Genomic DNA, 12,168 nt, shown 5'->3' with positions numbered 1-12,168 from the left:
CGCACAGCTACCATACCTCGCACAGCGTACCCCTGTTGATTGCTTTGGCTGCATTCTCTTGTTGTTATTTATTTATGGCCGAAAATAGTTCGTTCTCTTGATTTTGAATACCCTTTGCCATAGAGAGAATATTTTGGATGCATGCAGAAGAAAGGTGCTCAAAATGATAGTTTAGTAAATTGAACCTTTTTAAATTGTATTAATTACTATACCATATACTATACCATACTATACTTACTAATGGTTTAAATTATTTTTGACTAAAAGGGACACTAAATCCTCTACTCTGTAGATACTGTACCAAAAATATCTTCCTGTTGATAGTTTACCAGAAAAACAAGGTCTCTACCATTCGACACATTTCAAACTGCATCAGCCCTGACTTTTTTCGATTTATTTTTAATTTTAATTGATTAGAAACGTGAGTTTTGTTTTGCCTTCAATTGGAATTTGGCCAGAACATTTTTAGAATCATTGAGTTTCTTGTTGATTTACCTTATCTCATCCCTCTGTTGTTTCGTTTTCTCGTTCCTTTTCCCCACTACATTTTAGCAAATGACTTTTTTGGCAAGAGCTTAAATTTTTTTTTTGTATCAACTATTTTTAATCCAAACTGTAGGCGGCTGTGAAAAGGGAAAATTGAGATATAGAGATACAATGAACGTATGAATCAAATGGAATTAGCCTTCTTTCCCTGTTCCTGTCGCATGTCATTTATGTTAAGTTTCAAAGTTCTCACTTGGGTATAAAGTTTTTATTTTGTATACTGGAAAATGGAGACGATAACATTTTTTTGCTTGGCACCTGATTTCTTTACTTTGAAAATGCTTTCACCCTGTGGACTAAAATGGAACAAGTCAGTCTTCTTTTTATTTTTTGGATATATGTATGTATGTACATTTTTTTCTGTCCACGCTTTCCCGTGACATCTTTCGCTCCAAATCGAAAACAAAAATTTAAAAATTTAACAAATGTTGCCCATCGCAGCAGTCCTTGTGATTGCCTTCTTGGGCGCCTTACAAATATTTGTAGTTCAGTCCCAGATCAGATTGTGTAGCGTATAAATTCCTATATTTTAATCAAAATTTTTTTTATTCCGTTCTAATTGGCTAAATTTCTATTGTGTTAAGTTTTCGGCAGTACCGAGTCATTTTCTATTTTATTATAAAAAGAAAAGTGCAACTTAAAATAAAAATAAAAATATTCATACGTGAAAATAAAGTACAATAGACAATAGACAAGAATACAAGTATTGAAATTCATTCGAAAGAAGCATCCAAATGTCAGCAGAAAGTAAAATAGGTGAGTTGCTAGATCAGAATAGATATTTGTAGTTTGTTGATGGTTTGGGAGGGGGACATAACAAATTATCGTAAGCTCTCGTAAGTTCTCTCAACAGTTATTGAAATGTCTGAATTGAGTTCGGTCCGCTGAAAGCTATTTGCTGCCCTTAGAAAAAGTCTTTAAAAAGTTGTATTAGCCATAAATTAAACTTCCAAAACTTTGTATTATTAAACAATTTCATATGGTATTATCGATTAGCCATAAATTAAGCTTCCAAAACTTTGTATTATTAAACTATTCTATATGGGGCTATTGATCGCTTCAATTGATGAAAAAACTCGCTGAATGCACTCCCTCCTTACACATCGTTTTCCCCCTGCCATGTTTTCATCGCTCTTCCAAAACACGACTTACCTATTGGACCTTATCTACGTCGTGTCAATAAGGGGCGGTGCAACAAGAACAAACAGCAACAGCAGTGGAGGAAGAGCAAGAAATGCTGCTGCTACGTTCGGTGTCTGGATCCGGGGCCCTTTACCCGCAGGTGTTGTAATCCTGGACCTGAGCCAAAGCTGCTTTCTCTCTCAAGTGCTAACTAATTTCGTTGTTGTCCATGGTCCTTGGTGTTTGTCCTCTCACAATCCTCGTGCTTAGCCTTATTCCCAGCCTCTTCCTCGATGCTCTCGTCATCGTCCTCGTCCTCATCGTCATCGTCTTCTTGCAGTTTCGTTTTTGGTGTCAGCAACATTTCTTCAATTGGTTTCGTTTGCCTGCCTCTGCCCCTTGCCCTGAACTGACATGATGTTGTTGTTCTTTTGGCTCCATCGTGTGTCCCTCATAGAATTTAATACGGTGTTTTTTTTTTGTGCTACTTCGTAGTGCAGTCTTTTTGGCAGTCTTCTGTGGCGCACTGTGGCCTCCTTGGCCAGGCCAAGTCTCATCCGTTGATTTGTTCTGCTTTTTATGCACTTTTCCTTTTCCCCCCGTTCTTGTACAAGGCTCGCCTTTTTCACAACTGCACTCCTCCTTCATTCTAACCCAACGCACTATGGTCCCAATAACCACTTTTGTTGGAAAAAATGAATTTTTTTTATTTAGTCATTAGTTAAGAATAGCAAGAAGAAGGTGTTTTGAAAAAAATGGGCGTGGCAGCTCCTTGTTTTAATGGAAAATCGGTTTTTAATTTTTTCTCAGGATGTTAAAGAAAAGATGGGAATATGTTAGACAAGATAAGTGGGTTTTTTTATAAGCAATTTCTTTAGGAGTTAGCCTTATAAAACAATATTATACACGATATCAAACTCTAGCCCTCCAAAATAGCTAGTGACTAGTACTGTGGCTTAAATGCAATGCAAAATGGCACCCTAATTTACAATTTTCTGCTTCATAGAGTTCCAAACGGCGAAAAAACATTGAAATTTCTCATTTGAGGTTATGATTTATAAATGCAAATTGTAAGAGTTGTGGTCAAATGTGGCACTCTTTATACCCGGTACTCGAAGAGTAAATAGGGTATATCGCATTTGTGGGGAATAAGGTACATATGTTTGTAACGCACAGAAGGAAACGTTTCCGACCCCATATAGTATATATATTCTTGATCAGCGTCAATTGCCGAGTCGGTTAAGCCATGTCTGTCTGTCCGTCCTGATGAGCGCCTAGTACACAGAGACCATAAGAGATAGGGCAACCAGTTTTGCATCCAGACTTCTGTATGCTCACACTGTTACAAGTGTATTACAAAAATGAGCCCCGCCCCCACAAAAGAGCGAAAATCCTCCACAGCCACAATTTTGAAGATAACAGAAAACTAAAAACGTCATTCCGTAGGGAATGAACATATCTATCAGATCACCGAATTGGGATCCGATTGGATCATTATTATAGCCAGAATGAAGAAATTAATTTTCAGTGGCTGAACCCACATCGTCCCGCAGCTTTTTTTTTGTTTTTTGCATTCTCTCATTCACACTCTGCTTCTGTAGTGTGCGGCCTCTGCCTCTGTGGTGCCTCTGCGGGGCCTCTGCAGTGTATCGAGCTTAAAGAGCGTGTTGGCGTGAGAAGTAATGTAGATGTAGATGACAGATGAAGAAAATATGTAAAATTTAAAAAATAACCGCTAAGGTACAGGTGTAGTACTGAGTACCGGGTGTAAAATTGTGACGCGTAAGAAGCGTTTCAAACGTCCCTTCTCGTCCCCTACTCGTTTTAATACAGAACGCCAAAGCAGCCTTTATGTTTTAACTTTTATAAATTAGGTCTTAGCCAACAAAAGCGGTCCCACCGACCATAGTGAAACGTTTCCAACAAACGCATGCATACCTATGCTCTCTTATACATGTATGTGTGTGATCTGGCTTCTGGTTCGTATTTTTATGGTCATGCTGTTGTAATTTTACCTAAGCTTGACCCAAAACTCATTTGGATCGTAACGAAAAGCTGTCTTTTGTCCCCCGATCGCATGTCCACGAACGGGAATCCTTGTCATTTCATTTCAATAGCTTCGCTCCTCTCTTCAATTGCTTCTCTCCTCCGTCTCAGCAGCTGTAATGCACCGCAAAGTCTTATACGCCTCTCCGCGTGCACCTTCTGGTACACTCTCAGGCCCAGCCACCTGTCTGTGCTCGCTCTCATCAAATGTTAACCTTGCCCGCGCACACGGACCCTCGTGTATGCCCGCCGGCATAAGCCTCGAGGCATATTTTAAGCAGTTTCTAATTACGAAGTTTTAAACTTTTTGTATGTAGATTTTGATTATGACTTGCTTAAGCTTCCTCCAGTACTTCAAATCCTCTACAAGCCTCTAAAGCCTAGCCCATAAACGTACAATAAACCAATAAAACCAGTTTTAGTTCTTTGTGTGCAGGATTAATATCTTAGGACACCAAATAAGTTTGCATTTACTCGTTTGACTGTATTTCAATTTAATAACTAATTTGCTACGAAATTAGTTTAATTAAATAAGGTGACGGATTATGGAAATTTCCTTTGGCCTCAATTTCAATTTTAGTTCCATAAATTTCGGTACGACATCCAATTAGACACTTATTCATGCAATTTGCCGAGAACTCATAAAAGACTGTCTTGTCCGTTGAAGTCACAGAAATGTTGATAGATCTCATGATAAAGAGAGAGCAGAGCATGTGTGGAAATGGCAGAACTAATCCAACTAAATGTTATGATGTCAAAATAAAACTAAAATAAATCTAGAAAACGAGCCAAACAAAAGTGTGAGGGTAAAAGCAGACAAAAAATAGGGTGAGGCTACGAGCAGACAACAGAAATAAATTGTTGAATGAAACGACAGCAAAATTGAGTAAATCCCTTCGTGGCTTTGCTTCGTTTCAAGCTGCTTTCCGACTGATTGCAGCCGCTGAAGCACAGCGCAGAGCAATTAACGTGAAAATTCGCCAAGGAAAAATCCGTTCTGTGGTTGGTAGTGTGTATGTCAGTGTGTTTGTGTGTGAGATGAGGGGAGGTGCTAACAACACAAATCTGTAAAAATTGAGACGGAAATAGTAGTTTTAGGGACTGACCATTTAGATACTCTTTAACGAATATGGATTTTGAAATTTTTGGAAATTTGTAATAGCTGAGAAATATATTTTACCTCATGCCCATATTTAAATTAAATATTCATAGTTTAAATGGAAATATAAAAAAATAAAATATAATTCATGTTGATTTCGCTATAAATGCAGTAAGAAAAGTTGTACTTCGACAAATTTTGAATCCAAATCCGATCTTTAAAATAAATCTAATAAATAAAATATATAGAAATAATATAGCATTTAAATAGGAAAATATTTAATTTCAAGGTGAAATATATTTATTGTAAATCTGAAATATTTTTAAAGAAAACATTTCATTTATTATTTTATTTATTTATTTTAATTATTATACTCGGTACTCGAAGAGTAAATAGGGTATATTGTATTTTTGCGAATAACGGCTGTATGTAACGCACAGAAGGAAACGTTTCCGACCCTATAAAGTATATACATATATTCTTGATCAGCATCAATAGCCGAGTCGATAAAGCCATGTCTGTCTGTCCGTCTTGCTTGTCGGCTAGTTCTCAGAGACTATAAAAGCTAGAACCACCAAATTTTGCATCCAGACTGCTGTATGCTCACACTGAAACCAGTGTATTTCAAAAATGAAGAAATTTATTTCCAGTGGCTAAACCCACCCCGTCCCGCAGCTTATATTTGTTTTTTGCACATTCTCTCATTCACACTCTGCGGCCGATGCCTCTGCCTCTGCCGTGAGTCTGCAGTGTGTGGGTCTAGGGAAGGGTGGCGAGCTAACGGAGCGTGTTGGCGTGAGAAGTGTTGTAGGTGTAGATGACACATGAAGAACAAATTTTAAATTTGACAAATTACCGCTAAGGTACAGATGTAGTACTGTGACGCGTAAGAAGCGTCTCACACGTCCCTTCCCGTTTTAAATCTATATTTATAATATTGTCACCCTGGGAGAACTTCTATTCTATTCGAATTTTTAAATGTATGTACATACATATGTATGTATGTGTAAATATCGAGAATTAAGTGATTTGTCTCTATTCGGTGTCACTATTATTTCTTTGTGCGAATTAAGGAAACGAATTTAATAATTCCAAGCCGTTCTGTGCCTCGAGTCCATTGCAAACTTGAAGCAAAAACGTAAACACTGGCTTCAAGGGTATACAAAGAGCTAAAAAGAAATCTGATAGAATGAAGTGAGCGAAGGAAGGTAGAGAAGGCGAACGAAAAAGTATATCCCCAGCCAACTGAAGTGATTTTCGCACTAATTAACTGCACTTAGTTGACACATACCAATCTATTCACACCAACACGCGGAGCAAGCATAACAGACACATACCTCCTGAGAGAGAGAGAGAGAGAGAGAGAGAGAGAGAGCAAGACATAATCAGAGCCAGGGCAGCATTTTAATTGGTTTCCAGTGCTGCTTGCTGCTTGCCAATATAAAGTCCCACATGTGCAATTGGAATTTTCTACAGAAATTATTAGAGAAAGTAAATTAAATGTACGTACAGACATTCACATGTTTGTGACGTGGCGTATGGGCGTGTTTCGTTACCCTCCATTTTCTATAGTTACATACATACATACGTAGGATTGCTGCCAACTTATTCAATGCATTGGAGGTGGGTGTGCCGTGCCCCTCTCTTAGTCCCTTTTTAATTCCTAGTTTTCATTCCTTTGGCTACCCGTCTCCCCCATCCATATTGTTGTTGCACATCAAAGTGAGTGCTCGCTTGATTTAGTCTGCATTTTTCCGCGCAGTACATTTTCATGCGAGTATTATGGAAAATTCTCAAGCTGCTAATGAGTGTTGGAGGGAGTGCAGCGAATATGTATAGAAGATATTAATGCAATGATGGGTACTTTTTTTAAGAGCAGCGTAGATCGTTTTAACTTTATTGGAAACGATATTTGCGCGTCGCCAAAGATTGTGTTTGCATAAATCAGAATTTTTGACTTGAGATTTGGATAAAGGATTAATTGGAAAATTTTAAGAATTGCCAGATTATACAAAATTCTTTGTTAATGTGAGCTAACTAAATGATTAGATAAATAAATAAATGTAAATATAATATTTTAATCTCCACAATGCGATGATTTAAAGCTTGAAAAAAGATGCTCATTGATTGGAGATATTATTTAAAAGTAAGTTTCAAAAGGCAGCTTCAGTACTAATAATTCTCCTAATATCCAGGTCGTTTTTGCGTGATGTAGCTAAAAGTCTTATATGTTCTCTATTATGTCGTTCCCGAGAGGTATTGCTGGAGTTAGCTTTCATTTGATCATCATTTAAAATCTCTCATTAAAAGATCTAGACTCTCTCTTGGGTGTGTGTGTTGAATAGTTTCACTCTTGCATAGTTGATAATAAGTTCTTATTCCCTCTACAGTTTGGTAGATCCCCGTCTTCCGCATAATCCCCTTCCCGTATAAATATTCAAACATAACCAAATGAGTTTTTCTTACGCCATTTCATTACGCCATTCGTAAGCTCGTTCTTATGCCTATAAGGTAATCTTTAATTTATATAATATTTATTTATAACTTATTGAGTGGACAGGGAATAACCTCCGGCTTGAGGGGCCATTGGTCAGGACGTTTTTATATACTTTGTTGATTAAGCTAAAATAGCACACACACTCTGAAACAGAGAGAGGGATCAGCCAGGCAGCAAGTGGAAAAGTTACGGGGCAAGTACCTAGAGCTACTTCCACTGCCATGGAAAAAGGCAAAAAAAAACGAGAAGGGACGTGTGAGACGCTTCTTACGCGTCACAACTCTTATACCCGGCACTCAGTACTACATCTGCAACTTAGCGGTTGTTTGTCAAATTTTACATTTTTTCTTCATCAACACCAACACGCTCCATTAGCTCGCCCCCCCTCCTTAAACCCACACACAGCCGACTCGCGGCAGAGGCAGAGGCCGCGCGAAGCAGAGTGTGAATGAGAGAATGTGAAAAAAGCAACAAAAGCTGCGGGACAGGGTGGGTTTAGCCACTGCAAATAAATTTCTTCATTGTGGCTATAATAATGATCCAATCCAATCCCAATTTGGTGATTTGGTGATTTAGTTTTCTTTTATCTTCAAAATTGTAGATTTGGGAGGTTTTCGCCCTTTTGCGGGGGCGGAAGGGGGCGTGGCTCATTTTTGAAATACACTTGTAACAGTGTGAGCATACAGAAGTCTGGATGCAAAATTTGGTGGCTCTAGCTTTTATGGTCTCTGAGATCCAGGCGCTCAACAAGACGGACGGACAGACGGACAGACTCGGCTATTGATGCTGATCAAGAATATATATACTTTATGAGGTCGCAAACGTTTCCTTCTGTGCGTTACATACAACCGTTATTCGCACAAATACAATATACCCTATTTACTCTTCGAGTACCGGGTATAAAAAAATAAATAATAAGACGTCCAAAAAAAAATGAAGCAAAAAAGCAAACGGAGAATACGGAAATGCCAGGAACGTGAATTACATTAAAGCAGTATTTTCATAGACGCCGCTGGGAGAGGGAGAGTGCTATAGAGGGGGAGGAATTCCCCCCCAATGAAAATTGTCGGCAAATTAAACGCCCACTTAATCTCGGCTGGGTCAACTTGTGACACGAAACTCATTCGGTGCGGACTGCGCGCTCCTCTCAGCAATGCTGAATGGACGAATAATATTGTAAAGTCAGGAGAGGTAAAGGAAATGGTTTTTGTGCAAGTTCAGGGACACTGCAGGCCCAGAGACGACAGTGTCAAGATCAAGTCCATCTTCCACTACTCTCGCCCAGCTTCCTTGAGTTTCAATTAATTTCATTGTAAAAACGAAGCGAAAACACGGCAAGAGGTAGGAGCTAAAGAAAAACAGTTTTTGATTTCAAAAAGTTGTCTTCGCGACATTTGTACGTCTCGCCAGTAGAGAGAGAGGCCACCTCTCCAGGACCCAGCCATTCCCGAGGAGCACCCAGCTTTTCCTTGGAATGTTTTTATATTCTCCCATTTTTTTTGCGCCCGTCGTGTGCAGGAAATGCGTACTTCCTGTTTTGTTGTCATTCCCTTTGGCTTTGGCATATTTGCGTGCTCCAGCCTCGAAATATCGTCTCATCCCCACATCCCATTCCCACCCTGATTTTCCCCTTTGCTTGTGAATGAATGCACTTTGGATGTTCCTGGTTCTGATTCGGATTCTCCTTCTTTTGCGTCTGCTATCGCTTCTTCATCTTTATCGTTGGGGGTCAACCCCATAAAGTTGTCCTTCATACTGGCGCATAATTGTACATGTTGTTGTTGCTGCTGCCGTTTCTGATACCCTTTATGAAATATGTAAGAGCAAAAAAATTATATTGTTGGTATACATTTTTCAATCTAGCGAACAACAATGCATAAATAATAATTCATGTAAGATTTCTGCTCCATTTCTTTTCTTCAAAATTTTTATTTATTATTAATATATGTATTATTACTTGTGTGTATTTTTGATAATGTATGGACACTACAGGTATATTTCCACGCCTACCGCACATTGTGCATATTTTGTTTTTGGCCTTCTCGGTCCCTTGCCTATATTCTCTGATCAGCTTCCGAGTCGATAGAGCCATGTCTGTCTGTCCGTCTTGTTTGTCGGTTAGTTCTCAGAGGCTATAGGAGCTAGAGCCACCAAATTTTGCATCCAGTGCTGTATGCTCCAGAGCTGTATGCTCACACTGAAACCAGTGTATTTAAAAATGAGCACCGCACCCGCAAATGGGCGAAAATCTCCCACAGCCAGAATTTGGAAGATAAAAGAAAACTAAAAACGCCATTCCGTAGGGAATCTCCATATCTATCAGATGACCAGGATCTGATTGGATCATTATTATAGCCAGAATGAAGAAAAGAGTACCGGGTATAAAAGTTGTGACGCGTAAGAAGCGTCTCACATGTCCGTTCTCGTTTTTATTTATTTTCTTTTGCACTCTCACTGAACTTTTTGTTTTTCCACCAGCCGCTGGAATAGACTAGAGAATAGACTTGTAGCTACCAGCGAGCCACAGGGTATCCTGTGGTATCCTTATGGCGGAGCTTCCCCACGTGCTTTACTTGGGCTGCATGCTGGCGTATAAAGTCTGTCATCATTGCACTGCCCGTTCCTTTTGGTTTTGTTATCTGTTTGCTGTGTGTGTGGGGTTGCCTTATTCCTCAAGCTCTCGTACTGTGCACTGCCCTTCTCTGCCACCATGTTGTTTCATTCGCTTTTAGAGCATCTCCTATCCCCGGTATGTGTGTGCGTATATATTTTTTAAAAGGCCCTTTTCTGTGTAGTCATTTTTCTTGAAGCAGCCGCATCAGCCAGAGCTCATTGGTATGGGACGTAGGAAAAGGTCTCATGCAATTCACTTCCTTTTTGTGGCATTGTAAATGGTCACCCAGACATCAGTGCTAACGGAGTTAGTTTTTCTTGCCAGCAGGCTGGATCTGTTGGCCTTCTGGAATCTCATGATTAAAGAAGGCCACCGAAATTGAGACACTGCAAATACTTTTTATCGAATTGAATAAGCGTTGAAAGGAGTGTGGGGTGGACTGGAGTGTTTTGCCTTCAAGTAATTAAAAGTCAGTGATGATTGATAAGAAAAGAGAGGGCTTCTATAGGTGAACATTTTCAATAAAATCGGGGTCACCCTCAAGAGGAAAACAAGTTCCCGAATATGGCTGTTAGACTCTAGGGTCTTTTGGGTTATTCTTGCACTTTTAAAGTACCCAAACTGAATCACCAAATAAAGAGAAGAGCGACCCATTCAATTGATTAACATTTCTCCCACAATCGTTTACCCAGGGGCGCCAAAATGAATAACCAAATAAAGAGAACGGCATCCCATTAAATTGATTAACATTTGTGCTACGATTGTTTACCCATGGGCGCCTCACGTCTGTCATTTCTCATGTATTTTGGGCGACAACTTTTCATCATTAAATCAACATAATCAAGGTGTGGCGGGGGTGAAGACTGTTCTTGCCATGGGTCACTTTTTGACAAAAGTTCGTTCTACTGTCCATTCAAGTTGTTGTCTCATGTCTAGGGCCATGTGGGAAAAGTCTCGATGTTGTGCATATGCATCGATGCATATGAGAATGCTCTGGCTCTACCCCCACCTAACCACTTCATTGAGAAGCTGAAAGAGAAGACACATCATACAGACAACGACACATTTTGAACACACTACAAAACAACAGCAACAACAGAAGCAAAATGACAAAGGAGCAAAAGAGGAAGAACAACAGCAACATCTGCATCAATAATGCGTAGAATTGGGGGAATTGTATCGATGTTGCAACTTTTTGATACCTTAATTTGCTTGAGTTTACATGATAGACTTTTTCGTTGGTGAATAATTAAAAAGATTAATTTTATATTAATATCCCAGTTCTATATTTTTTACGAACCAACGTTAAGCCGTAAATCAATGGCAAATTATCTTTTCCAAGCAACTATGTAAACGAGTCAAGTATACACGCATCCAATATACCCTAACTTTCCTTTAGTACCCTTTAAACTAAGAAGCGAATCCCTGCGACCACAAAACTAAAGTTCTTCGCGTCAACTTAATGGAGTTCGGCAAAAGGCCACACTAAAAAGAAGAAAAAGACAAGAGAAGTGAGGAGAAGACTGCAGCAGCAATAGTAGGTAGCCAGACAAGCAGAGGGACAGAAACGAGAGAGAGCGAACGAACGAACTGAGGCTTTTACCGCAAGGTTTTCAAGTGTTTTGTTCTTGTTTCTTGCAGGGATTTTGCCCATACGCAGCTTTTGTGCCTTTCGGGGTGGGGCGGGGGCCCGGGTACTACTACTGCTTCGGGGCTTACCGCATGTGCACTTTGTAATCTGTCGGCGTTATTGCATTGCGTGGTCGGTCGGTTGGTTGGGGTCCGCTCGTCCGTCGTTGTGTTGGGGGTAGGTGGCAGGTAGCGGGATGTCACCTACAGTGGGGAGCAATGATGAGTACATGTTCACATTAACTGACTTTCGTCGCCCATAACTTCTAAACGCATAATGCAAACGTAACCAATTTTTTTGTAGATATCAATCACTTTATCCTTAACAAATAGGCAACACCAGAAAAATACAAATGTGAAGCTTTTAAATAGCGAAAAATAAAAAACTAAAAAAAGTCGCATGTACTCATTTATGCACTTTTCGTTGTTTTCACTTATTTAATATTTCAAAATTTTCTAATCAACAATATGCCTGCAGATTTGATGTTAAATATTTTTTTGGTTATATTCTAGTAATACTAACATCAAATTAAGACATTTCTCATAATAATCGAAGCATATTTCATGAATTTATTAAATAGTGCCTATGTTGTACCTGAGACAGAAGAGACAATG

General features: G+C 39.2%; 1 long non-coding RNA gene across 1 annotated transcript in view; it reads left to right on the top strand.

Moving 5' to 3' along the window:
* The first annotated feature begins 247 nt into the window (after positions 1-247).
* The window catches only part of LOC117902672, a 40,727-nt gene continuing 28,806 nt past the window's right edge, over positions 248-12,168 (top strand). The window contains exon 1 of the long non-coding RNA XR_004649417.1: positions 248-1,302. This is a non-coding gene — a long non-coding RNA (uncharacterized LOC117902672). The remainder of the gene's footprint in view (positions 1,303-12,168) is intronic.

Source organism: Drosophila subobscura, chromosome U (assembly GCF_008121235.1).
Source record: "Drosophila subobscura isolate 14011-0131.10 chromosome U, UCBerk_Dsub_1.0, whole genome shotgun sequence".
In the NCBI taxonomy this organism is placed as follows: domain Eukaryota; kingdom Metazoa; phylum Arthropoda; class Insecta; order Diptera; family Drosophilidae; genus Drosophila; species Drosophila subobscura.
The sequence above is the reverse complement of the archived record's forward strand: the minus strand, read 5'-3'. Positions and strand labels throughout refer to the sequence as shown.